The sequence below is a fragment of the Sapajus apella genome, unplaced genomic scaffold (assembly GCF_009761245.1).
Source record: "Sapajus apella isolate SASKATOON/1434 unplaced genomic scaffold, GSC_monkey_1.0 scaffold23, whole genome shotgun sequence".
Lineage (NCBI taxonomy): Eukaryota > Metazoa > Chordata > Mammalia > Primates > Cebidae > Sapajus > Sapajus apella.
In genome coordinates this window covers 4,662,759-4,690,144 of record NW_022436963.1, presented here as the reverse complement: position 1 = coordinate 4,690,144, position 27,386 = coordinate 4,662,759, and the positions used below count along the sequence as shown (strand labels likewise).

The window sequence follows — 27,386 nt, the reverse complement described above, 5'->3', positions numbered from 1 at the left end:
ATAAAAATTAGCAAGGTGTGGTGGCACACACCTGTAATCCCAGCTACTTGGGAGGCTGAGGCAGGAGAATAGCTTGAACCCGGGAGGTGAGGTTGCAGTGAGCTGAGATCAAGCCACTGCATTTCAGCCTGGGCGATAGAGTGACATTCCATCTCAAAAAAGCCAAACAAAACAAAACCTGAGGAAGGCTTGGCCACACTGGAACCCAGCCCCAGGGAATGTAATCCCAGCAGCCCAGAGGTAAGGAAAGGCAGTAGCTAGGTTGGGCCAGAGCAGGCAGGTCACCTCCTCTGGGACAAATGGAAACCTGTTCCCATCCAGTACCCGGCAGTGGGCAAGGCCAGCCTCAAGGTGATCAGCGTGACCTTGAGGTTGGAGCTCCTGGGGCACAGAATTCCTGGTTGTGTCCAGCAGGCAAGTATGTGTGTTGCACATCCACACGGGTGCTGGTATACAGCAGCAAAGGAGGCGGGGGTGAGGGACATGGCCTGAGGGGCGCTAGCAGGAACAGAAATGCATTTGCTAATTTTTCTACATCACATGTAACTTGTTGGATAATGGTTTTGTCAAAGGTGAAAAACCCCAACAAGCCAATATCTCTCCAAAAGATAGGTCTTCAGAGACTGACATGCCCATCTGCTCACTGAACAGAGGAGGAAACTGAGGTCAAGGTTCTGCAGTGAGGGTCCCCTGGCTCCCAGATCTGGCCTGGTCCCCTCCACCCCATCCTTTCCCTGGTGTTCGATTCTGCCTCACAGGCCACAGAGTGATGTTGGTCAGGGAAATAAGCTGGGCTTGAGGAAAGAGGCCTTGGTCAGGCTGCTGGCGGGGAGGTGAGAGCAGAGGGAGGCTGCCTCAGAAACATCTATGGGAGAAACGAGGTGGCAGGCCAAGGTCAGTCAAAGCAAGGGCAATGAAAGACCAGCTGTAGCCCCTTGTGGGTATGGGAGGGTCTGGCTCCCTTGAACAGACCCCCAGGAAGTGGGGGATATCCCCCATGCCACCTACTGCAGCCCTCTCCCACACACACTTGCCAGCTGCCACGGAAGTCACAACTGCATGGCAGGTGACACAAAGTGGGGGCCCTCCTAAGGATGCAGACTGCCTAGGGAGTCCACAGTGCAGACTGCCACAGCCTTGCGGATGAATAAAGGAGGACGGAGGAGACCGAGGCCCAGGCAGAGGCAGGAAGGACAGTGAGAGGAAGTGTGACCAGCAGGAGGGAGCAGGACCGGTCTCAGCAGTCATGGCAGGGCAAGGGGGCCAGGCATGGTGAAGCTGCCAGGTCGAGTAGGCAGGTAGGCGGGTAGCTGGGCTGGGAGGCTGGCCGCCTTGATGGCCTTCCCAGCGGAAACAAGGCAAGGAGGCCATGTGGATTTCACAAGCCAGGAAGTGGGCTCAGTAAGAGGAACAGGAGGTGGGAGGGGAAGGGCTAGCAAGACCCTTTAAGGCTCCTCCACCAGGGCCCATCCCCCAGCCTCCACATGACCAGCCCTGTGCTGAGATAAGAACCAGATCTATGGACTCAGGTCACAGCCAAGTCCCATAGCAAGAGGTGCTCCCCATACCTGCTCCTCCCAGGACAGGTACCTCACCCCAAGCCAGGGCTCCCCCTGGACCCCTCCCTCACCCCACACAGACCAACCACTGCCTGTGGCCTCTCCTCCCCCGCCTTCCCCAGCTCCCTCCCAGTTGTCACCACCTCTGGTCCCTCCCCTACCCATTCTTTCCACAGCTCAGAACCCCCTAGGCTCTCTGGAGAAAGCCCAGACCTCTCCAGGCCTTCGAGGCTCCCCACGCCTTGGCCCTGCCCTGCTCTCCACCTCAGTCCCCACTCTGCTGCTCTGTGAACATGTATCTCATTTCCCAGCCCGTGTTTCTGCCGATGCTATTCCCTTGGTCAGGAATATTTCATTGCCCTTGCTTTGACTGACCTTGGCCTGCCACCTCGTTTCTCCCGTAGATGTTTCTGAGGCAGCCTCCCCTGCTCTCACCTCCCCGCCAGCAGCCTGACCAAGGGGAACGGCCTTCTGAGTTCCCACAGATCCTTCCAGGCAGCTCAAAAGGCTGGCCCTGGGGGACCCTTCCCGCCTCCCAGGAAGCTAGCTGCTTTCCCACTGCTAACCTCTGCCACACCAGGCCCACGGAACTCACAGCCTGGTGGGGGACAGTCACATACACATGTGATTACAAAGGAGCGGAAGACCTCTGTAGGATGCGCCACGCAGGCAGTGAGTAGCAGGGAGTGAGGGGGGCTGGAGTAGAATAGAGGCTGCAGGGGCCTACTGGCTGGGGGCCTCTGATCTGAGGGGTCAGCAGGGGCATAATGGCCTGCCCTGCCAGAGGGTCTGGAAAGGTCAGAGGGGCAGGACTTGGGAGCCTGGCTGTCATGGGCTCACAACCACCCCTGCCAGCTTGTGTGGGGTAGGGCCTCCTTAGAAGGAAGCCACCTGGCACAGGCCTTGAGTCAGCAGCCAGCCCTAAGATATGAGGAGCCCTGGGCACAGTCAGAGGGGGTACCCCAGGTACCCCTGAGAGAGGGACAAAGGCCCCTTCATGGCAGGAGCCAGAGAGCCAGATCCTGGGAGGACAAGGGGCCTCTGTGAGGAGCCAGGGTGGGGGATGCAGCTGGGCCTCTCCACAAATAGCCACACATGTGTGCACACATGGGCACACCCACCAACCCAAACAGCACATAGGGAGCCCCACTCGACTTTAGAAACACACACGCATGCACACACACACACTGCTATGATGACTCAGGGGCACATACACAGAAACACACCCCCACCCACCAGCTCTCACAAGTCAGTAGACACCCAGGCCCACACAGACCACACCCGACCACACAGGATCCACATGCACGTGGGATGCCACAAGCTGTAATGTATACACGGGCACACAGACTCTCCAGGCAGACACAGAAATAAACACACAGGCCTGGAAGGGCCCCATGTGCCTGGCTAGGGTCTGGCACCAAGAAAGTCCAAATGCAGCTTTTTCCACTGCAGGCCCCAGGCACAATGGCTGGGGAATGAATGGAGGAGGGGAAGAAGGGCAGCTGGTGTTAGGCTAGGCTGGGCCTTTCCACCCAGGGAGGCAAAGAAAGTCCCTCTTGGTCCGGAGCAAAGTCTAAAGTGTGTAAGGGAAGGAGTGGGCTGGCCGGGCACATCACTGGGCAGGCCTCCGCCCACCTGCCTGCAGTGCCCTGAGGCTGTGGTGGAGGTTGAGGGTCACAGGTGGCAGTCACAGGCCTGGTGCACGGCGGTGGGGGGAGGGCTTGAACCTGTGCTGGTGGGGGCAGCAGGCCAGGCACCCCAAGCATAAGCTCCATGAGCTCCAGGCTCACTGTGCAGAAACCGAAAGAGGTTGAGCAATTCAACCAAAGCCACAAAGCCAATGGGGCAGACCCAGGAGGAAGTGGGGAGAAAGCCTCCAGCTCTAGTCCTAGAACTGCCCATCTGGCCTTCAGCAGGGTGGGGGGGGGTGTTTGGAGGTGAAAAACTCCTCCATCAGCCCCCAGTACAAGAGTCCTACTCCTTAGACCTTCTCTCTCCCACAGAGTCCCCACGATTTTCCCAATTGTTTACCATTGGAAACAATCATTTTGTGTTTGGGAAAAGGTAAGATGGCCACCTAAGCCTTCTGCCAGCCATACCCAGGATCTGGGCAGGGCCCACATGATGCCTCCGTACTTTGGGGATCTTGAGAAAGCTGAGAGAGAGGCAGGACCATTCCACATGCTGTGCCATCCCACAGCAGGCAGCGGACAGAGGAACCAGAGCGCTTGGGCCTAGACAGGTCTAGCTCAGATCTGCTGCTCGGATGCTCCTTGGACTTGGCCTGACTGCCCTGGTGTCTTCCAGACCTCCTTGGATCAGTGGGAAAAGAGGCTCCGTTAAGCACCCCCAGCCGTGGGGTGCCCTGTTCTGGCCTGGGGCTCTGGGGAGAACTAGACTGAGATAGGCAGCATGAATCCACTGGCAGAGGCTGGCCAGCTACTGCCCCTCCTGGGGCTCCAGCCTCCCTGTCTCAACAACGGAGACCTCTAAGCTTTCTCCAGTCCTGACACTGGAGGACCCTGAGATCCTCCTGTGCGAACAACCCCAGACCACAGCTACACCATGCAGATATCTGATCCAGCCTCAGGCCATGGCAACTGTCTGCTCCCCTCAGCCTGTTTACCCAACACGGCCGAAGACATGATCCAAAGCTTCCGGAGCTGTTGTGAAAACAGCGGCTCAGCCACCACAAGCCTGCCTCCTGGGTGCCTGGGCAGGGACCTCTGAGAGACAGCCAACCCAGTCCTGTCCCTGGGGCCTCTCAAATGCTCTCCCACCCCTCAGAAGACAGAAGGCCTGTTGAGCCCTTTCCTCCCCAATCCTGGCTTTAGGCTCCCTATCTCTACTTTGGGCCCAGACCCTCCTGAACTTCAGACTCATGGCCCCACCTGCCTCCCTGGCTTCACCACATGAATGATTCCAGAAGAGCTCAAGCCTGCCCACACCAGACCCTGCGTTCCCCTCCCAGCGCTCCCCTGCTCCCCACACATAACGCCATGCGTCTGCCTCTCCAGCCTGTCCTCAAGTCTCGAGCCCTCTCTTCTCCTACCACCACTGTCCCCAGGCTCCGCACCTGCCTTCTGACTGCTCTCTGTCCTCTGCCCTAGCCCCCACGGCCCCCCTGCCCCAGCCACCAGACGGGGATTTTCAGACAGATTTTTGTCACACCTGCCCAAGTCCCCAGCACCTCCCATTGCCCCTCTAACAAGCCCAGACTCCTCCCCTCAGCCTGCTCCATGCAGCCTGCCCCTCCCCCATTACCTCCCTGACCTCCTGCTCAGCTGTCCCGGCTACACTGACCTCTTTCAGTTCCCAGAACAGCCAGTTCCTTCCCACTTAGGAGCCTCTGGGCTTGCTGTTCCATCTTCCTGCCCCACCCCACCCCACCCCACACAGTGGCTCCTTCCCATCATTCAAGTCTCACAGGACACCCCTGATCTGCCCATTTCACAGATGAGGCAAGTGCACAGGCAGTAAATACTGAGCAAGGATTCAACTGGGGTCTGACCAATGTCCGCAGAAGTCCTGCTTGTAAGCCTTCAGGATGCCCCCACTCACCCTCCCCGCCCAGGCCCATCCAGCTTTGCTCTCTAGCCCTCAGGCCCCTGCTGCTCGCATCAGTGTCCTTACCACTCCTCAACACTCCTCACCCCCAGTCTCTGGGCCCCACACAGTGAAGGCCAATGCTCAGCCCAGCCCCCAGCTGCCACGTGTGTAGGGGGTTTTCTAGCTCCCCTGACTCTTCTGGACTCCATCGGCCCCAGATGCCCACTCCCTGCCCCAGCCCAAAGGCTGACTCTGGGGGTCTGAAGGGTAAGCAGGCTGGCAGGAGGGCTTACATCCACCCCCTCGTTCCCAGCCAATTCTCCCAGCCTAGTGTCCTGCAGGAGGCCAGAGCTGGGGAGGGCCAAGGGGAGCCCTGCGGGGGCAGCAGGCAGCTGCAGACTGCCTGTCCCCTCCCTGCATCCATTTGTCAAGAGATCTATTTTTCTCCCTTTGAAAGGGAGTGAGGGAGAGAAGAGCAGGCAGTGAATGGACTGCTGAGGGGGTGGAGCTGCTCCACCAGGAGCTCCTCTCCTCCAAGGACCTGGAACCTATTGAACCAGCAGGGCGCTGCCACTGGAGGCAGAATTGAGGGGGATGAGGGAGTCCGAGACCTGGCTCCTCAGCCAGGCTCCATAGCCACCTGGCCTGTAACCCTGGCCCAGAGCCCAGCCCATCAGATAATCATACCCACTCATCAGTCCCACTTGCTATTTTTTGAATAGTTACCATGAACTGGGCACTAAATGCTTTACATAACTACAGTTTCTACTCATTAAACGCTAACAGTGTGCTAAGCACAAAGCTAGCTACTTTGCATATGTTATCTGTCATTTCCACACAACCTCATCAAGGTAGATACCATCATTATCTCATTTATCAGAGGGGAAACTGAGGCACTGAGCAGCAAAGACACTTGCCCAGGCTCATTCACAGAGCTGCTGGGAGCTACCTAGTCACTGAGATGCAGCCCAGCCTTCGCCACTCTCAAGGGGGCTGTGCCTACCAGAACTGATGCTCTCGAGCCTCGGCTTACAGGCTCAGAGCAAGAAAGGAGCCATGGTTGTGGGGACTGCAGGGGACTTCGTGGCCTGCCCCCTGCCCTTCTCCTAGAGCTCCCCAAAAGGCCTGGGCAGTGAAAAGCCTGGTCAGTCGGCCTAACCCAGTGGCCAGACGCTGCTCCCCTGGGCGGGCAAGGCAGGGGCGGAGCAAGGCATAGAGCCGCGGACGGAGGACTGGTCAGTCCCACTCCGAAACCACTTCCTGGGCAGCCCAGAGGAAGTAAGCATCCGGAAATGCCTCGGACAGACGGGCCTCTCCCCGGGGCCCAGGCTTTGGGAAGTGAACAGTCCGCCCCTGCCTATCTCCCAGTCCTCAGAGCCCAGCAACTCCACTCCCCCCAGGCATGGACGCTGTAGGGGTCAGAGTAATTGACAGGACCCCCAATCCATGTGAGCCTGGCCAGACAGCCTACTTCCTCTGCTGTGGCAGCAGGCACATAGTGCCAGCAGAGCTGACACGGCCTCTCTCCCACACTCATGCCTCCCATCTCCAATGCCAACCCCTGTTTGGCCTGGGGTCCGGGGCCAGGTGGGCAAGGTGGCTGTTGAATGCCTGGGCAGAGCTCACCTACCAGGGTGGGCCCAGCCCCCCTCAACCCCCTGAGATCACAGCCACACCTGGAACTTCCATATCAGGTGCCAGATGCAGGTGACCTGGCTGGGCTGTGTCTCTGACCAGGGCCCTCCTTCCTGATCCCAGAATGGGCACAGTGTGGTGTGTGTGGGCAGGCATTTGAGTGCATGGATGCCGACAGTAACTGGGAGAGCATCTCTGTGTGTGTGTGTGTGTGCCATGGGTGGCTGCACGTGAGCACCTGTGTACCTGCATGCCCACATGTGTGGTGCACGTACAGGAATTCATGAGTCTGTGGGTGTGCGTGCCCACTGCAGCCTGGCTTGCCATATCCCTGTGTGAGCACGCGTATGTCTGTGCAGCTAGCGGGCGATGTCTGAGGGTTTACAGTGGGCTGGCTCCAAAACTAATCAAGCTCCTTAGAAAACAAGGCTGAGTGACAGCGAAGAGCTGGCTCTTCAGAACTCAGGTGGCAGAGGCCCCCACACAGCCAAATGCACTTCACTTCCTCCACACCAGGTTTAGGGATAAGTCTTTATGGCCCTACTCACAGACCTATAGGTGCATGACAGCCAGGTGGGTTGGCTGCAGGGGTCTGATCAGGAAGAACTTCTGGAGGAAAGACCATCTTTACTATCCCCCCCCCGCACTGTCACTCGCAGGCTCCAGCTTCATTAGCACCCATACCCACTGCCAGAACCCTGCCCACTGGGGCCCGGACACCCAGTCACCAGCCTGGAGTGAGTGTGGAGTCACCTACAGCAATGTTTTCACGGTAATGGGGCTGGAGGAAGCAAGGATTGCCACAAAACAAGGAATTTCTAGCTTTCTGAGGGGCTTCAGAGAGACTGCAGCCTTCCCGGCATTATTCCAGACTCTGCCTAGCTACCCTTGAACCTGGAAGCTGGAGAGAGGGACTGAGCCCTACTCGGGCTCCAGAGAAGCTGGGAAAATGGAGGGGCCTGGGGTGTGGAAGAGAGCACAGCTATACCTGCAGCTGGAGACCCCGTTGCATCCCCAGTGTAGTGTCCAACCCACTGTGGGGCCCACAGGGAAATCTCAGTGTTCTTGTGTGATGATGAGGACAGCTTGAGGCAGATACAGGGTCATGGAAAAGCTGATATGTCCACCCTCAACCCTCAGCCCACAAGCCACCCTCTCTCTAACTGACCAAAAAAGTGTTACTACTTTTTGCCCCAAATTAATGGTAGGCCCCAGGCCTCTGAGCTCCAAGGCCAGAGCATTCCTGGGTCAGAGCCAGGTTCCAGGCAGGAAGCTCCTCACGGGTAGAGAGCTCCTCATAGACAGGGTACACAGGGCCCACAACCAGATCAATGACTGCATGCATGCCCAACCCCTATCCAGTGTCACAGCAGAAGACAAGGAGGCCAGAGAGGAAGGCCACACCTGTACACCGTCCATCTGCCTAAGAGAACTCAGTCCTACCTGGGGATTCCAGCTCCCAATTGTCCTTAGTCTCGGCTCCCGCTGCAGTTGCAAAGCACCAACCACCAGGAGAAACAGGCCTGCCCCCTTTCCTGGCCAGTTCCCTGCAGACCTGTAGAAACAGGAGGAAACAGCTGAGCTGGGAGGCTCTGCCAAACAGGCTCTCCCCATCAGCCAGTCCCGGCATGGGTGACAGGCCCAGTTCAGGCTTCCCTGGCCCTAAAACCTCGGGTCTCTCGGGATGTGGCTTTCTCTTGTGTGAAATGGGGTGCTGGGCACAACTTTTCCTGGGCACTGCTATGTGTCCACTCCATGTTAGGGGCTGGAACACTGTGTCCCTGCCCTCAGCACATTTCCAGCCTGGTGAGGAAGCCAATAACACAGCAAAAGCCTGTTCCCAACCCTCTGTCTGCGGGAGGTTGCCCTGTAGGCTTAGCCTGGGGAAAATCCCGAGCCTCAGTTTTTCAAATGAGGAAAATACTAGTACCCTCTCCCCAGGTGGTTCTGAGGTTCCGATGATGTGGCGTGTCAGCTCCAGTGCTGGATTCACATTGAGAATGCCAAATGAATAGTGACTTTTTTTTTTTTTTTTTTTTTGAGACGGGGTTTTGCTCTTGTTTCCCAGGCTGGAGTGCAATGGCGCAATCTCGGCTCACCGCAACCTCCGCCTCCTGGGTTCAGGCAATTCTCCTGCCTCAACCTCCTGAGTAGCTGGGATTACAGGCACGCGCCACCATGCCCAGCTAATTTTTTGTATTTTTAGTAGAGACGGGGTTTCACCATGTTGACCAGGATGGTCTCGATCTCTTGACCTCGTAATCCACCCGCCTCGGCCTCCCAAAGTGCTGGGATTACAGGTGTGAGCCACGGCGCCTGGCGACTTTTTTTTTTTAAGGTGGCAGGGTCTTGCTCTGTCATCCAGGCTGGAGTGCAGTGGCACGATCTTGGCTTACTATAACCTCCACCTCCTGGTCTCAAGCAATTCTCGTGCCTCAGCCACCCGAGTAGCTGGGATTACAGGTGATGCAACCATGCCCAGCTAATTTTTGTATTTTTGGTAGACAGGGTTTCACCATGTTGGCCAGGCTGGTCTCAATCTCCTGACCAAGTGATCCACCCACCTTGGCTTCCAAAAGTGCTGTGATTACAGGCATGAGCCACCACGCCCAGCCTGAAGAAAGACATGTTTTAATCTCTTGTTTTTGTGCCTTATAGCTCAGGTGATTCTCACATTACTATTGTGCCCATTACACAGCTGAAAAAAACTGAGGCCTGGAGATATCCTGGAAGGAAGGAATGGCAAAGGTAGCAAGGTACCCTATGTCTCCTGGCTGAAAGGCCTAAGCATTTTCTTTTTTTTTTTTTTTTTTGAGACGGAGTTTCGCTCTTGTTACCCAGGCTGGAGTGCAATGGCGCAATCTCGGCTCACCGCAACCTCCGCCTCCTGGGTTCAGGCAATTCTCCTGCCTCAGCCTCCTGAGTAGCTGGGATTACAGGCACGCGCCACCATGCCCAGCTAATTTTTTGTAGTTTTAGTAGAGACGGGGTTTCACCGTGTTGACCAGGATGGTCTCGATCTCTTGACCTCGTGATCCACCCGCCTTGGCCTCCCAAAGTGCTGGGATTACAGGCTTGAGCCACCGCGCCCGGCCCAGGCCTAAGCATTTTCTCTGAAGGCCGGCTCAAGCCTCCACAAAAGATTCTGCTCCCCAGATGTAAGCCCCTCCCCCAGCTGGAGACCCCCATCACCATCCCCTGGGGGCATCATTGGCTTTATCTTTTTGTCTGTACTTTAAATTATTTCTAATTTTAATCTAAACTGTGCCAGCTAAATGGTGTCAGCGCCCTGCAGTCACAGCTCCGAATCACCCTCCACTCCTGTCTCCCCCATCACTGCTACTAGACTAAGGGCTGGTGAGGGAGGGGCTGTCATACAGGCTGAACAAGGCTGGGTACTGGGGGCTCTGTCTGGGCATCCTCCCTCCCCTATGCAGCCTGGTCAAGGAGATGGGAAAGGGGCAACAGACAGGCAGGAAATTGGGTTGGGGACTGTCTGGGCTTTCTTTAGCCCCAGCTCCAAGGAGAATGGGAACCATACAGCTAGGGGTGGTGACCACATAAGACTTTGAATGTGCTGTGTTCTCACTATGGGCCAAGTTTGCGCTGAAGGACCTTTAACATAGGACCTTTTGTCCTCACAACTTTCTCCATTCTGCAGATAAGGACACTCAGCCTTGAGAGGCCTAGCTTGGGTCTCTTCCTCTTAACAGGCACAGCAAGAATTGGAGCACAGGTCTTTCTTGGTCCCAGAGCTTTCTTGGTCCCAAGATCTTGTAACCAAGAGCTTGGTTACATCACCAGAAATCCCAAGACGTGCCCTCTAGCCCTCTCCATGTGCACACCCGCAGCCTTGTGGTCTCCCACATACTCACACACACAGACACACACACTGAACTCTCACCTTCCCTCCCAGCACTGTCACCATACACCTTGTCACACCCCCTTCTACCACTAACACCCACGCCCAGGCACTCTCAGCTCCCCACAATTGCAGTCACTCCCCAAGCATACACTGGCAGTTTCATAGACTGCCCCACCAGTCACACACTCCCACCGTGGCCACACACTGCCAGCCTCATCCCAGCACTGTCCCATCACACTGCCCTCAAACCACCCCTTAGCCAGGTACAGCTGCCCTGACACCTCCACACCTCTCTCTCACTCATTCACACACACACACACACACGCGAGCGTGTCATACAGCCTCCCTCTGCTGGCCTGCCCACCACGCCCCAGCTTGCTCCACAGCAGGAACGAGGAAACCCCAGGGATCAGTCCCCTCCCTTAGTGACCAGGTGAGCCTGGTCCCAGAAGCTCAAGAAGGAGAGCCACACGCGAGTACATGCACATAGACACACTCATACATACACTCACACATGAGCCTGGTGGGCTGGCACCCAACACCAGGGGCTTCCACAATGAACAGATTTAACCTACTCATGGCCAGTTGGTCACCATGATATACCCAGTATGCAACACTGAAACTTCCAGACACACAGGGACCTACACACTGGCAGGAAAAGACACACATACACACATAAGAGTCTGGTGACAAACATACCAAGAATGGTACATACAGTTGCAAAAGACACACACGGAGCCTCAGGACACACAAACAGACATACAAACAGACACACAGCAAGTCACACATGTGAAAAAGGACACGCCATGCACAGGCAAGACCCACAGTGACAGCACAGAAGCTGACACAGACACACAGCATATCCACACACCTAGATACCAGTGACTTAGCACAAGGAGACAGTGTCCATGCATACAGCGTAGGCGTCAGAGAAGGGGAACCCCCACTCACAGCAAATCCTTCTGACCACGTTTAAGTGGGGGCTCGGTGGCGCTCTCCCCCGCCCCAAGAGTAAGGGAGTTGGGGAAGTGGGAGCCGTTCCGATGGTGTTCGCTTCTTGCCTCTCCACGACGAGCCAGGAGGGCCCCCCACCTCCTCCCTTCACCTGACGGAGCTCCCAAGTCGGAGACGGCATCTGGGTTGGGGGCGGGTAAAGACCGCACCCGGCAGGGGCCCCCAAGGGAGGGGTCTCAGAGGGGCGGAGGGTGGGGCGGGAAGGAAGGGGGATGGTGGAGACTGGAGCCACGCCTAGCCCAGAGACAGAGGAAGGGACGGAGAAAGACTCAGAGACGGAAAGGAGAGACAGCGCGGAGGAGGCGCCGCGCGGGTCGGGCCTCCAGAGACCCAGGGGCGGGAGGCGAGGCCCGGCGGGCGGCCTGGCCTGGGCCCCGCTGTAGAGCGGAGGAGCGGCTGGACCGACAGGGGGCGGCGATCGTGGGCAGGGGGCGCGGCTCCGGGAGGATCGAATCGAGGGGGCTGTGGGCAGGGGTGGGGGTGGGGCGATGGAGCACGCGGAGGGCTAGAGACAGACGGACCGGGTCTGGGAGAGGCGGACAGGGGAAGAACACAGAGTAGGCGGCGACAGACGGACGGACGCAGGGCCCGGGACAGAGTCGGGAGGGACGGACGGGCCCCTCGGAGGAGCTGGAGACACACAGGCGTGTGGAGGGGCTGGGAGCAGGCGGACAGAAGGACCTCCGCCCCCACAGTCGAGCAGAGGGACAGACAGACCGACGTGGGGACGGAGTCACCGGCAGGTCTTGGCTCGCGGCGGGACTTTTGCTGACCGCGGCTCAGTTTCTCAGTTTCGGAACCGGGACGGGGAGGAGGACGGGGAGGGGGACGGAAGGGCGCCGCTCCCTCGGGGTAGCCCCGATTCCGCGCCCAGGGCCCGCCCTCACTCACCTCCAGGCGCAGGGGCAGGCGCCAAGGGTCGGCGGCGGGGGCGCGGCTCCCCGGCGCGAGCGGATGGGGGTCGGCGCGGGGCTGACCGCGACAGGCCCGGTGGCCAGCGAGGTGTGACCCGGGCCTCTGCGCGGCGGGCAGGCACCGGGGGTCGCTCGGGGGATCCGATCTGCAGCCGCCTCGGGCTCCGGCGCCGCGGCACACGGAAGTGCGAGGGGGCGGGGCCGCGCGACCTCACCCAGGTGCCGCCAGGCCCCGCCCCCGCCAGGCCCCGCCCCGCCAGCTGCGAGTAGGGACGCCTTCCCTCCGCTTCTGTCTGCGCGGGACGCTGGGTCTCCCGGCCCCTCTGCCCACCCCGGACCGCTACGCACCCTCCAGCCATTAGCGCGCAGTCAGCCCTCAGAAGGGGCCCATTTTACAGAGGAGGACACTGAGGCCGGGCGGGGAGGCGCCCCCCGCCCTCTGGGGCCTGAGAGATGCCGGCGGGGGTTCCCCCACTCCCCACGCCCACGCCCGGGACTCCCCACTGGCCAGCTGGCCCGCCTCGCCTGGCCCCACTCCTGCTCTTCCTGTTGGCTGGAGCTCCGACGCGGCCGGGCTCAGTGCCCGCCGCCAGGCCCGCCGTCACCGCCCTGCCCCGTAGACGGAGCTAGATAGACTCCAGGACCTGAGGTTCTCCCTGGTCGGCTGCTGCACTTCTCCTCAGGCAGTTTTGGGAGCGGCCCCTACCCCGACTGGCAGTCTTCTGTTCTCCTGCCCCCACCTTCGAGACCTCTCTATCGCCCCTGGCAGACAGGCGCCTAAGCCTCCTTTCCAGACGTGGAACTTGGTTGCCAGCCATAACTCATTCATTCATTCATTCACTCATCTATTCACCGAGTATCCCTCGGCTCAAAGTCTAGGGACCAGCTGGGGTTCTAGGGAGTCCATTCGGAGGCCCCAGAGCTCAGAAAGCAAAGACATTAGCCTCATACCCGTCTAAAGAAATGTCACTTTCCAGGAGACAAACGAAAGGGTTCCAGGTTCTGGGGAACCACCTAGAAGGGATAGGGAAAATCTAGACAGCTCTTCCCAGCTGAGATACAAGGGATGGAAGTGGGGGACAATCCTTGAGGTGGCCTGAGCTGAGAAAGGGACTTGTGACAGAGATAGCCCATGCCCAGGACTCCGTCTTCACAGGAAGCAATGAGAAGGTGGTGACGGCTGTTAGAATCAGGCAGAGAGACAGGCTCAAGAGGGCTCCTGTGAGATAAAGGGACAGCAGGGCAGAGGAGAGGCTGGATGGGGAATAGAAGGGCTGCCATGATGTTCAGGTGGGAGGAACCTGGGTTGAGATTGGGGAAGATGGATGGAGAGGAAAGGCCAGACCAGGTGGGTTCCAGGACTATCCTTTGTGAAAGACATCTTTCTCTTCACACCCAGGGCTTGAGCATGCTGTTCTCTGGGCCTGAATGCCATTTCCCATTCACCCCCACACCTCCACCTGCCTTGGTTGTGTCCATTCAAATGCCCCTCCTCCCTGATGCCCGGTTGTAATGCATGGCACTTTCCTGAGCGAAGGACCATATTCATTAGCATGTTCTGTGTCCTGATCCCATCCCACCTCACCCACCATGCCCCATGGCTTCCCCAGGGTTGGACTGGAGGAAAGAGTGCACAAGGTGAGCCTCAAGTGACCTTTGCCCACTGGGATTGGGTTTCCTTCTGGCTCCTCCTTCAGGTCCACAGTAAGCCAATCCAGCCTCTCCCTCAACATAAACAGTAGGCCCACCCTGTGCCAGGGACTGCAGCCAGAGGGAGGACTGTCCCTTGAGGAACTCCAGGTCTAGCCACCAGACCTTTGTTCCCACTCCCTGTGGTTCACCTTGGAAGAAGGAAATAATCTCTGATGAAGGCTACCCAGCACCAGGCTCTGTGCTGGGTGCTGGATGTGTGCAGTCTGAATAGTTCTCAAGAGGTGAGGGCTGCTGTTAGTGCCCGTTTTGATGATGTGCAAACTCAGGCTCAGAGAAAGGAGAAGCAATTTGCGCCAGAGTACACAGCTAGTCGGTGGCAGCGACAGATTCAGACCCAGGTCTGTCTGGCTCCAAAGCCCACAGTTTACATCAGGGATCTCAGTCTCAATACCACTGACCTTTGGGACAGATGATTCTTTGCTGTGGGGGCTGCCCTGGGCACTATAGGGATGTTTAGCAGCATCCCTGGCCTCTGCCCACTGGATGACAGTACCTCCCTGCTTTAGCTTGTGACAGACAAAAACGTCTCCAAACATTGCCAATGTTTGGAGAATCACTGTTTGACATATACTGGTGTTACAGGGACAAGATTTACATTAGATAACAGGAAGCACTTTCCTAATCCTCAGGATGTGCAGACTCGTGAGCTTAGGGACTGCAAGCATACACTGGCTTCAGCCAATCTTTCTCCTCTGGAGATTCCAAGGGAAAATGTGATGTACTCAGAGAGGGGCAGAGGGGCTAAGGCTGTGCTAGCTATGCTGTGGCAAGGGCAGAGAAGGGATGAAGGTGGGCTTCCTTCCAGGCCTTAGGTCCAAGGGCCCCAGGGAGAACAGATTTGCATGGGGTCCAGAGAGTCCAGGCCAAGCCTGACTAGAACCACCCTGCATCTTGGAGCTGCCTTTGGGTGCCACACTGGTGGGCCAGGGCAAGGTCCAGATGAGCTGATGTCTGTGTCCCCATAATCTGCCTGGCATTAACAAGAAGGGCCTGCTGAAGCTTGAGAGCAAACCTTGACTGTGTCACATGCTAACTATATGACCCTGAGTAAGTAAGCACACCTCTCCCAGCCTCAGAGTTCTCACCTATGAAAAGCGTTGATGACAGAGTCATGTTGGGGGTTGAATGAGATTATTAGGGTTAAATGAGATGATATGTACAGAGCCTCAGCCAGGCTAGACACATTGCCCAGGGTTACAGCCATGGTCATGTGCCAAGTCACAGGCTGTGAGCCTTGAAAGAGCCTTCAATGTCTTCTCATGACATGGGGTGTAAATCCCTGAGCAGGGCTAGACTTGTAGCAGCTGCCTAGAGGTGATACTTTCCTCCTTCTCCAGGTGCAGCCAAGGAGATGGGCTGGGGTGGCGCCAGGGGGCATCCAGACTCCCACCCATGGCATCCACCCAGGGCCGTTCCTCAGTGGGCTACCTGTAGGATTTATCCAGAGGAGAAGCAGCTTGACCCCTGCTGCCCCTGCCCCCTCCAAAGGCCATGAACTCTGGGAGGCCCCCAGACTCCCCCACTTCTGAAGTCTAAGACTTAGCCAAGCAACATGGAAAAGGCCTCCCTCTGTCCCTGAGGTCCGCACCGCTGAAGGCAGATGGGGTCCCCTCACATGATCCCTGCCAAGAGTTGGTCCTTGTCCTGGCCTCTCTGCCTTCTGCACCTTCTCTCTCTTTCTGTCTCTCTATGTCACCATCCTTATCCCTGAAGCTTTGGTTGACAGTGCCATCTCCATCACACCCAGAGCACTGGCCTGGCCAAGAGAGAGTGGGCTCGTGTTTCTGGAGCAGGAGACACAGTCAACAGGGACAATGCACCTGGGCAATTGCTGGAAACAGCAGAGCCTAGGAGGGTCCCACTGGGGACAGTGTAGTAGGAAGGACACTTGGGACATGCCCATGCCTCAGGCCACCAAGGCTGTCATCAACAGGAGTGTCAGCCTCAGGCACTAGGTAAAGTACAAGCAAGGACAAGCTGAGGGGACAGTGGCCTTGTGGGTAGTGCTGCACAGCAGGGAAGTGCCAGGCCAGGGGCTGAAGGGGCCAGGTTCACATCCTGGCTCTGCCCTGCGCTGCAAACTAAATGTGCCTCAGCTTCCTCATCTGTGGAGTAGAGTTGGTTAGATCGACCTCCTGAGGCTGAGAGGATGGAAGAGTTCAAGTTCATCCCCTCCCTGTTGGTGTTACCTGCCAGGCAGAGAGTTAGTGAGGTTGGGCTAATGTTCCTTCATGTTCCTTCCTCAACACATTTGTGTATAGGTGAAACCTGAGATATACTTGGGGGTAAACAAAGGGAAGGTGTGACCTGGGAGTGCAGGGCACAGGGCCTTCCTGTGGCTGTCCTAGGGGTATGTACCCTGGACTGTCCCTTCTCTGCACTGACCATGGCACAGCCCCTGCCAGCCTGATTCCCCTTTCCTGGTTCCTCTGCCCCTGCCCCCAAATGGGTGTGTTAAGTGGGAAGAATGGGCACTGGTGTTGGGACAGTGATCAGCAACAGCTATTCCTTGGCACAGAGACCGGGGGACCTCCCAGCTCTCCTCCACCACCCCATCCCCTGAAGGCACTCACTCAGCTCTGATCTACGGGGTCCCTACTGGGAGACCCAGAGGCTTAATCACTCATGGTGGGGAGGTAGGGCAGAGAGGGCTAGGAGCCTCACCCACCTTTCCTTTCGATCCCGGGGGGCCTGCGCGTGCCTCAGCTCCCCGCCCACACTCCTCACCCCCCATCCCCCGCCCCCTCAGAAGACAGCTCACCAAACTCAGCCTGGCCCACGGGAAACAGGGTGGGGGTTGGCCCTGAGGTGAAAGGCGGCTGCTGGAGGTCAGGCTGAAAAGGACTGACTGCAGGCACACCAGGGTCCCCCGCGCCAAGCATACATCCCAGTACCAACCGCACCCCAGCGTACACTCCGGTCGGGCGGCGCGATTCCCGTGCACCGGCACCGAGAAGTCCCCGGGGCCCCACCCTCCCCGTGCCCGCCCCGCCCCAGGGAAGCCTTTCCGAGACCAGGGCGGAGGCGCCCGCCCAGTCGCGTGACGCAAGCCCCACTATAAAAGACCAGGCTCTATTCCCGGGTCCGGCAGCCACCTGGCGGCTGGACCGGTGCCGTCACTTGGCTCCCGGCGCCGCGCGGCGCCTTTACCTCCATGCCCTTCCCGGCCGCCGCCCACGCCTCCTTCTTCTCCGTCCAGGAAAGTCAGGGACATTTGAGCTCGCCCATTTCTTGGATGGCGCAACTGAGGTCCTAGGTGTGAGGGTCGTCCAGGGCACTGCAGCCTGCCTCCTAATGGAAACCTCTGAGAAGACCTTGAGGCCTGGGGGCTGGAAATGGGGTGAGGGGCGAAGAGGGAGAGTCACCGAAACCTATAATAGTCACACACACTGGCTGTTCTAATTTAAAAAATAAAATAAAAAGTTATACATTTAATACATTTTTATTAAAGCAAGGAAGACAAAGGCAAATTTACCAAGGGAAGTAGGAATCCCCCATAATCGCACAGGTCATTTCGTCTGCCCCAACACACCTGCCCTCCGCACTGTGGCTTCATGCTACAAATTGTCTGTTGAGGACACACTCGAGGCAGGCTTTGTGAAGGAGAGTGCTGTGAGGCCTTTGGAGACTTAGCGGAGCAGCCTGGGGCTCAGGACTCCCTAATCCTTGCCCTGGGACAGGGATTGGTGGAATCCTAGGCCCCTGACCCACACTTCACCCAGGGTTTGCCAACAACTCTTGGCAGGGCTGTGAGCAGGGACAGTGGGCAGTGCCAGAGATAAGTGGTTGGGCCAGTTAGACCAGCAGAGCCTGAACAACCAGCACCCTCCACCCCAGGTCCTCAGCGATATGAGAGGCCCTGAGCACGAGGGCACTTCTGCCACCCCCTCACACTCCCCACCACTACCCATCAAAGCCTCCCCGCCAAGCCTCTGCTCAGGTTGTGCTTTGCCCTGGAATGCCTTTCCATTAAGCTCTAGCCATTTAACGAGGTCCCATGCAAATGGTCCTCCTGCAAACTGTCCTCCTCCAGCGAGGCATCCTCTGCTTTCTATGAGCGCCCCCCCCACCTCCACTCTGTCTATTGCAGAGGCTTCAGAGTGGGAAGAACTAGCATGCAGCCCCCATGCCGGCTGGCTGTGTGACCTGGAGCAATGCCAGCCCTCTCTTGGCCTCAGTTTCTTCACCTGTAAAATCTCTAGCCCTTGGGGCTGCTCTGGAGATAAATTGTTGGAAGCAGAGTGCCCATTTCTGTGCTCAGCACTAGGAACAGGCAGCTGGGCTCTTCATGTGCTGCATCTCTCCCAGACCATGAACTCCCCTGGCAGAGACATGCCTCCTCCCCCAATGCCCAGCAGCCTGCAGTGGGCAGAGGCAGAGATTGGCAGGGAGGAGCCTCCCCAGGGAGATGAGTCTCACCCTCAGGCTCTGCCCACCCCACCACCTTCACATGCCTGGGCCCTGCCTCTGCCTGCAGGCTTCTGCGGGCACAGGCTGTGACCATCTTGGCCACAGTGGCTAGGCAGATGGCCAGGCCACTAGGCAGGCCTGGGCAGTACTAATGGTGAACCTTGGGGCCAGAAACACAGTTCCCAGGCCAGCCCCTCAGGGCCCATGGGTATTGGGCAGTTATCCCAGGGCAGTAGAGGGAAGGGAGAAGGCTGGGATTTCTGAATAGGGGTGGGATTTGGGTCAAGGGCTGGGGTACTGAATCTAAGCCCTCAGGTATGCCCATGCGGGGCCTCTTGCACCTCCACTCCAGGCCAGTGGAATGGGGATTCCAGCCAGCTTCTGACATCTATTAACAGTTGTGCGAGGGTAGGCACTGAGGCCTCAGCTTCAGGTACCATGCCCGGGATCACAGGGGTCTCCAGGTATGGAGGAAGTCTGGGACCCTGTGGCCTTATAAAGATGATGAACTAGAATTTCCACTTGCCCTCAGGTTTTACTGGATATCTGGGGAGTTCCTGCTCACATCTGCCCTAGCACCCTCATGTTGCTAGGGCAGACCTGCTGGTCTGTCTGCTGGCAGGGGAGGGTGGCTCCCTGGTGTGTGGGCTGCTCCAACCCTAAGGTACCTGTCTGGAGGGAGGGCTGGAAGGTTGCTTGTGGAGACGGGGGGAAGTGTCAGTGGGTTTGAGTGCTGGGCTGCAGGGGCTGTGGCGGAAGTGCTCTGTGGAATCTGACTTTGGGTTCAGGTATGTGCTCTTAGGTGCTAGCTGATGTGTGTGTATGTGTCAGTAGTGGTGGGGATGCTTGGAGGGAAGCGGGGGAGTGGAAATGCCAAATCTTCCCTCCTGTTCCTTACGCACCCTCCTCCCATCCCACCCACACCAAGCCACTGGAATCCAGAGAAGAAGGCCCCAAGGAAGCTTCCACTGCTCCCCAGACTCTGAAGAAGGCAGGCAGCAGCGGAACCACAGCCTCTGTGGATGTGCTGTGTGGGTGTGCATGGCATAGCCATGGTGCAAAGGAAGAAAATAATGAATTTTCTTCCCTTGGGCCGAAGCCTTTCTTCAAGAAGGAGGGTGAGAGGGGAAAGGACTCCCAGCCCCAGGCAGGATCCCAGTGGGCCTGCATGCGACAGCCTTCTGCCCGGCCCCACGTGCAACCTCCTGCACACACGATGGTCTCACCCCAGCCAGGCCCCAGTTCACCGCAGCTTGCACGGGTCTCTCTCCCCTTGGTGTCTCAGGCTCCCCATTCTGACTTCTGAATTCATTTGTTTGTTCTGGCCTGGGGTCCCCGTGTCTCTTGTTTGGCCGTCTGTGGTGGTCTCCTCTATTCAGAACACCACCTCCCCACCCCCAACAATTCTTTTCCTTCACAGTAGCCACACAATCCTCCAAAAGTGGCAAGGACTACTCACTCTCCAGCCCTGAGGCTGACCACGGATCTCTCGGAATAAAGATCGAAGTCCCGCTGTGGCCATCTGGCCCAGTGTGACCTAGCCTCTGCCTCCTGTCCCCGTCAGCCCCAGAGCTCCAGAAAAGGAAGGTCTTCCAGTTCCTACCAGACAACGTCCTTCAACTTCTCACTTCTGGGCCTTTGCCCATGCCCTTCCCTCTGCTTAGCACACCATTCGTAGCTAACTCCTCTGTTTTCTGGTAGGTTCTAGCTTGGTTACCACCTCCTCCAGGAAGCCTCCCTGGCTAACCTTAAGCCAGGTTAGGTAGTGCTCAGGCATGAGGGTAAAATGTGCCTTTCATCCCACAACACAACCCAAGACCTTTCTCTCTCTGCCTCCCCACCCATCCGTGTCTGGCTGCCAAGCCACAATCTGATGCTCCATTTCAGCTCCCAATTCACTGAAGAAGAAAGTACAGGGTGACTAGGAAGAAGTGAGGGCAGGGGTGACCAGGGGGCATCAAGATGCCTCCTACAGCCCTGTCCTTCATGTGGGAGCTGGTACCATCGACTGTCCCCCAAATCTGCCTTCCCTGGATTGCCTGGGCTCCACACCACCACTGATCCAGGTCCCCTGGCTACCCCCAGCTCTGAGGAAACCCTAGAAGCTGAGGGGCAGGCCGGCTTCCCCAGTCTTATCCGAAGGGTGGCCCAGGTGGGTGTGGGGTGAAGCTTCTGGAAGAAGACTAAGCACTGAAGTGCCTCCCAGGCTGGAGTAGGCCTGGGCAAACATTAGTGAGAGTTTGTATCCAGGTGGTGAGTTGTGGCAGCACTGAGGCTTCCATGGGCCCCCAGTGGACACGCACAATGCCAGTGAGCTTGAGGAGATGCTGGACCCGCGGAGGGGGGCCTGCTCAGTCCTGCCTCTAACTGGCTGCAGGATCCTGGCAGGGCTCTGCCCCTCTCGGTCTCTGTGGTTCCAGCTACACAGAAAAGGTGATGGGAGCAGTAGATATTAATTTACCCCTGGTACCAGGAAGAGGCTGAGCTATTAAAAACCTAGTCTCAGGGCAACCTGCAGAGTAAGAGCAACCCCAGATTACAGGTGAGGAAACCAAGGCTCAGAGAGGGGAGGCCAAGGCCAGGTGGCAGGGCCAGGCCCCACGACTGTGCAAGCCTGGACGAAGGTCAGGACGAAAACCTGGTGGCTTCAGAGGCAGGCATGCCCAGGCTGCAGGCTTCTCCTCCTGGCTCAGCCCGCTCTAGCTGTGACCTTAGGCGGGTGGCTCAGCTTCTCTGAAACACAATGGGGGGATGGTGAAAGACCCAGCTGTCAGTGGTCACAAGGACTGACTGATGGAGCAAGGGAGGGGAGGAAGAGGATGCCGGCCTTCCTTCCCAGGTGTGCACAGGGTCTGATAGGAGGATGGACAGGAGTGGGCAGCTACCTCATTACTGTCTAATTGCCTACACCTGGGGTAAAGCAGCGATTCCCATCGTCCCAGAGAGAAGGAAACAAGCTCGGGTCAAGCCCAGCCCAAGGCCACACAGGCTGTTGCAGGGCACTGAGGCAGGAGTCCAGGACACGGTGTGTTCATGGAGAGGGTCTCAGCCCCTTCCCTAGCCAAAGACAGATGCTGCTCTGGGGCCAGCTCTGCTGCCTGGTAGTCAGTTCTGACAGGGACATGGCCAGGACAACTTCTCAAGAAACTGGAACGGGGTGGACACTGCAAGACCTGCTTGGCAGGGACCAGACGGTGGCCTGGACTCCAGCCCATGGCTCACCAGAGGAAGGGATGGAGTCCCACAAGCACCTGCTTTCCTCTGCCACAGAGATTCTAGCCTAGAGCCTCCCTGCGGTTGCATGTCTGCACGACTGCCCTCCAGGGCCTCCTCTTCATCTTCTCAAGTCTGAGGGGCAGCCCAAGCCTCTGAGCCTGAGTCTGCTGAGGGAGTCAGAAGGCATGAGTGAAAGGGCCTATTCTTACCAGAGGTGTTGAAAGTGGTGGCCAAGGTGAGGAGTCGCCTGGAGCTACTGGGGGCTGGTCTCTGTCAGGGAGCTCAGCCGCTCAGCTATGTGGGCCTTCCTCTCTGGCTCCCACTCCCCACTCACAGAGGCTCATGGAGAGCAGACAAGAGGAGGACCTAGTATCGTGCCTGGATCAGAGTGAGTACTCAGTGGATGACTGCCAGCTCTGTTATTATGATTTAATTTGTTATCCTCAGGGTGTGTTTTAGCGTAGGACAGGAAAGCTTACATGGCCTCAAGCCCTCTGTATAAAACCTAAGGCATGGCTGCGCACAGTGGGTCATGCCTGTTTTCCCAGCATTTTGGGAGGCAGAGGCGGGCAAATCACTCGAGGTCAGGAGTCTGAGACCAACCTGGCCAACATGGTAAAACCCTGTCTCTGCTAAATACCAAAAATTAGCCAGGCATGGTGGCTGATGCCTGTAATCCCAGCTACTCAGGAGGCTGAGGCACAAGAATGGCTAGAACCCAGGAGGCGGAGGTTGCAGTGAGCCAATATGACATCACTGCATTCCAGCCTGGGTGACAGAGCCAGACTCCGTCTAAAAAAAAAAAATTTCTGTGTGAGGGCCAACAAAGTAGGGAAGGCTTTACTAAAAACGTGCCCTTGGTGCTGGGCCAGGAAGAGCAAAAACTAAGTCCTTAGTGGGCAGTGGTGAGAATGCAGGGAAAGCAGGGAAGGCAAGGAAGGCACTCCGGACAGAAGGAAGAGCCTGAGCAAAGGTTTGAAGGTCATGAGCCCGCTGCATTCAAGGCTGACTCTAGGGAAGGCTGAGGGGCTGCAGCATGGGATTCACAGGAGACAGTTACTGCTGGCGGGTGCCCCAGGGGCCAGCTGAAGATTCACACTCACAAGGGCCTTGGGTGCCATACAAAAGCCTGGGCTTGTGGTGAAGGTCATGGGAAATGAAGCTGGGAAAGGGGGCTTTCCAGGCAGAAACTGGAGGGGAGAATACCTGGAGGAAGGTCACTCGAGGCAGAGGAAACAGTAAGAGCAAAGGCTGGAGGCAGGTGTGAGTGCACCAGGCACCTTTAAATGAATGAAAAAATGAAGCCATGACCTATATGATTCATACGAATGCTCCCTAGGTCTCTGGAGCCAATCAGGCAGGAACCAGAGTGCTGGCAATGCCCAAGCCCGATGCACGGTGGAAACTCAGAGCCTAAGACCTCCACTGGTCCACATGCCTAGCTGCCCTGTCCCAAGGAAGTACCCAAGGCAAGGCCAACTACAGTCTGCTCCAGGAGCACAAAGTGTGCCCATATGAAAGGGCACTCATGGGTATGAGTGCAAGGAGACTTCTCCATAAATCTTTCCCCTTCTGACCTTTGCTCTGTAAGCCTGGCTGGCTCAGCCCTTAATCATGGGCTGCTGGGACTCTAGCCAGCAGACTCAGGGGTGAGTACAGGGTGTTCCTGGGCCACCTTGAAGACCCTTCCTTTTCTTCACTGTCAATTCTAGAACCTGTGCATGTAGGTGTCTGGGCTCCCAGGGGCCATCCTTTTTGGCAGTTGAGCCTTAGATCCTATTTGTTTTTGTTCCTTCCCTAGCTGCAAGGTCACCCCTTGAGTGCCATGTCCTCTCCTCCTGATCACTCCCCACTGCCACCACACACATGACTCCCCCCCTGTGAGGGCTGGGTACACAGGAGGCATTCAGTGGAAACCAGCTTTCCTGGGTTGGCATCACTGTGCCCAGAGACAGCACTCAGCAACCTTGGTGACTGCATTTTGTTGGCCTCCGTATGGCAAGGGCTGAAAGTCAAGCTGCATGAGGTTGGCCTGGACTTCTGAGGCTCCCTGCACCCAGGGGCACTGGCAGGCCCTGCCCTGGAAGTCTCTATGGGATCCAGAGACATTTGGGCTCTGCCATGGGGATCAGACACAGCAGGCAGGAATGTGCCCAAGAGAAGAGGGAGCAGCAGTGGTGATTAAGCAGCATGGCGCAGGCCTCCCATGCTAATGGCCGGGGGTCCATAAGTACTCAGGCACACATGCGGTTGTTTCTCCTACCCGGAGCCTGACTTCCTTCTCTCCCTGCTTCAAGATGAGGGAGTTTTGGGTGGGAAGCTACCATGCCTTCCTTTATCGTCACCCTGGTTGCTGCTGGGTGAGTGTGCAAAGGCACATATGTGCATGCATTCTTATGCATAAGAGGCATGGCATGTCAGCAGGGTGGGAGGTGCCAGGTGCAAGCCAGGAAGAGTACGTGGCCTCCAGAGATGGCTCAGACTCAGGATCTGCCCCCGGAGACACTCCACTCCACACCACCCCGCAGAAGTTTTGCCAGCCTCTTTCCACATAAGACAAAGACCTTCCCTCCTAAGGGGAGGAGGGAAGGGGGACAGAGCAGAGGAAGACAAGAAACAGAGTCCACTGTGCCTCCCCTGGATCCTCCTGAGTGCTCTATGCCGTGTCCCAGAGGGCCTGCATTGCTTCCCATTTACCCAGGCTCCCCAGAGCAGCCCTGCCCCCAGGGACTGGGCAAAAGGGGGTCTGTGGGGTAGGCGCAGTGGCTCACACCTATAATCCCAGCACTATGGGAGGCTGAGAGTGGCAGGTCACTTGAGGTCAGGAGTTTGAGACCAGCATGGTCAACATGGTAAAACCCCGTCTCTACTAAAAATACAAAAAATTGGCTGGGCATGATGGTGTGTGCCTGTAATCCCAGCTACTCAGCAGGACAAGAAATGCTTGAACCTGGGAGGCAGAGGTTACAGTGAGCAGAGATCATGCCACTGCACTCCAGCCCGGTGAGACTCTGTCTCAAAAAAAAAAAAAAAAAAGGGGGGGGAGGAGGTCTGGGGAGACCACGGGATTTTTTTTTTTTTTTTTTTTTTTGAGATGGCATCTCGCTCTGTTGCCCAGGCTGGAGTGCAGTGGCATGATCCCAGCTCACTGCAACCTCCGCCTCCTGGGTTCAAGGGATTCTCCTACCTCAGCCTCCTGAGTAGCTGGAACCACAAGCATGCGCCACCACGCCCAGCTAATTTTTGTACTTTTAAAATGGAGGGCCGGGTGCGGTGGCTCAAGCCTGTAATCCCAGCACTTTGGGAGGCCGAGGCGTGTGGATCACGAGGTCAAGAAATCGAGACCATCCTGGTCAACATGGTGAAACCCCGTCTCTACTAAAAATACAAAAAATTAGCTGGGCATGGTGGCGCGTGCCTGTAATCCCAGCTACTCAGGAGGCTGAGGCAGGAGAATTGCCTGAACCCAGGAGGCGAAGGTTGCGGTGAGCCCTGATCGTGCCATTGCACTCCAGCCCGGGTAACAAGAGCGAAACTCCGTCTCAAAAAATAAAAAATAAAATAAAAAATAAAATAAAATGGAGATAGAATTTCAAAGTGCTGGGATTACAGGCATGAGTCACCGCGCCTGGCAGAGATCATCTTGAACCCTGGACCCTGCACTCCGATGTCCACCTCCTTGGAAGGGCCTCCTCCCTGAAGAATTCAATCTTTGTCCTGCCGGGCAGCAGCCAGCTAGTGCTAGCCTACCCAAAGGCACTGTCTGGGCATCAAAATAAAACCTGAAAATTGCTGCCCCTGCCCAGTACTGCAGAGCTCTGCCAAAAGGTAATTATAGGTGGCCTGGGATGGCCAGCTCTGCCTCTAGCCCCAAGCTCAGCACACCCATGGCCACAGGCTGCAGGGAGCCCTGCCCCTGCCCCTCTTGTTCTGCACCAGGCCTAGTGGAGAGTGTTCCAAGTCCCAGGTCCAGGGCCCTTCATCAGCCTACAGGCCTCCGGATCTTGGTAGTGGTCCCCTGGGGGTCTGGGTGGATTCCAGACTCTGCAGAGGGTGTGAAGAGAGTGTGGTCTCAGCTTCAAATCATAGTAAGAACAGTAACTCCAGCCCCCACGTATCAGGCACTCACTACCTACCAGGCCCTGAACTAACACTTGATGTTCCTTAACTCACAAGCCTCCCACAAAGCCCCTATGATGTGGGCACCATCATTGGTCCCATTTTACAGGAGGGAGTACTGAGGCCTGGGGAGTTTAAATGATATGCCCATGGTCACCCACAGTACCCTGGATTCTGGGCCAGACTTCACAACCACTAGGCCAGCTTGTCCCTAAAGCCACCAAGGCAAGAGTGAGACAGTTGGTGACTGGCCTGGGTGGAGTGAGACAAGGGACGGGCATGGAGGCATCAGCAGCTGGCAGGGAAGGACAGTTTCCCTTCTGAAAGCTCATTCGCCAACTGTGAAGGCTGTGCAGTCGGACTGTGTGGCCTCACGGGTGGATGTGTGGGGGGAAATGAGAGACTGCGGAAACCAAGGGCAGGCACACAGTCTGGCTCCCTCACAGCTGGCACTCTTGGCCGTGCCACCTCCCCTGGAGCCCGCAAAGATCTTCTCAGCCCAGGGGGAACCTGTGTGTCCCTGCCTGCTGTGGCCCATGCAAGACTCCCCTGCCCCCTCACAGCGTGGGAATTGGTGTGAGGTGAGGCAGGGGCTCCACCCAAGACCTCTTTGTGCTGCCCGCACTGTCCTGGGCCCAGTGGGGATCCGTAAGTCTACTGGGCCCCATCTGCTGCAACACAGACAAACTGCCTGGGCCCTAGCCAAGTTTGCTAAATGGAATTTGCCTTAAAAAACTCCCAGTCTCTGCTGACTCGTGAGGGCTGAGCTGCGACTTCCCTTGTCCCTGGGCTAAAGTCAGTCCATACTGCTAGGAAGTTCTTATGGGCATCTAACTGACTTCTCATTTGGGGTCTGTCAATTTCTATTCTCCCTGCTTCCCTTTCTGGTTCTTTCAGGGACAGTAGTAAATAGGCCATGTGTTCATATTTTTCAGCTATGCAGAAAATGGTAACTCCAAATTACTTCTGCACTGACCTCGTTAGTCAACAATGAATCTACAAACCTTTATTGAATCCCCACTCTGCTGAGTGCTGAGGAAAGGCAGGAGGAAGAGGTGGCAAATTCCTAGGTGAGCTATTGCGCCCACCTCTGTGTTTGAGGCAGATATTGCTAAGTGATCACAGCGCTTCTTGGTGAGCCTGGAGGGATACAGCTCAGAATCCTTCTCAGCACAGCTCCAGGGAGCCATTGGTGACCAGCTGGAATTGATACATCAGTTGAAACCCATTGGCCCTCCCTTTGCACCCTACCTCCTGCCAGGGATTGAGGCCAGGGTCAGGCCAGGACTTCTTGTGCAAAGCTGTCCTTGTCCTGTCCCCCCTTGCTCTGCCTGTGCCCTGATTTCTTTGTCCTCGTTCTCAACTCCTGACACAGGATGGGGAGAAGGCAGA

The 27,386-nt window shown here is 57.0% G+C and overlaps 1 protein-coding gene across 4 annotated transcripts in view; it reads right to left on the bottom strand.

Annotated features, from left to right (window-relative positions):
- PRKCD (protein kinase C delta) overlaps positions 1-12,723 on the bottom strand; it is a 32,146-nt gene extending 19,423 nt beyond the window's left edge. For 2 of the 4 annotated variants that reach the window (XM_032290204.1, XM_032290207.1), the window contains exons 1-2: positions 12,514-12,723; positions 8,187-8,298 (exon numbers count right to left, since the gene is read on the bottom strand). The gene's annotated coding sequence lies outside the window, so the exon portion shown is untranslated. Of the gene's footprint in view, positions 1-8,186; positions 8,299-11,559; positions 11,733-12,513 lie in introns of those variants that run through there. The other 2 variants (XM_032290205.1, XM_032290206.1) reach the window with 2 other exon arrangements.
- Positions 12,724-27,386: the final 14,663 nt, after the last annotated feature.